This window comes from Mandrillus leucophaeus, unplaced genomic scaffold (genome assembly GCF_000951045.1).
Source record: "Mandrillus leucophaeus isolate KB7577 unplaced genomic scaffold, Mleu.le_1.0 Scaffold298, whole genome shotgun sequence".
NCBI classification, from domain to species: Eukaryota; Metazoa; Chordata; class Mammalia; order Primates; family Cercopithecidae; genus Mandrillus; species Mandrillus leucophaeus.
This window is the reverse complement of record NW_012103120.1, coordinates 287,106-287,675: the sequence shown is the minus strand read 5'-3', so window position 1 is coordinate 287,675 and position 570 is coordinate 287,106.

Genomic DNA, 570 nt, shown 5'->3' with positions numbered 1-570 from the left:
ATATACATGCACAGTATGGAATGGCTATATCAAACTATTTAACATATGCTTTCCCTCACATACTTAACATTTTTCATGTGTGGTAAGAACTTTTAAAATCTGTTATCTTGGCAATTGTCAAATATTACAATATATTGCTATTAACTGTAGTCATGATTTACAATAGACCTATTGAACTATTCCCCTTGTCTAACTGAACTTTGGTTAAGATTTGTTAATATCATAGATTTATTTTGTTACATCATATATATTATATATACATATATTTTTAATGATTATTGAAGAAAATATGCAGACCTGTTACAAAAACAAAAAATCCTGTTTCTGTAATTGGTCACAAATCTATAGGTTTTCTTTTTACATTCATGTTTTTCCTTTTTTATTCTATGTTCTTATTGCCCTCCTCTGGCACCACAGTTGTTTAGGTTTCTTTAGTTGATGGTCTGATTCAAGCTTTCCTAACAAGAGGAGATAAATACTGAGTGGTCTTGACTTTAGTAGGGTTGCATTTGCTTTCATTAATTTTGACATTTGAATATAGAAAAACTAAAGAGAATCTCAGAGGACTGA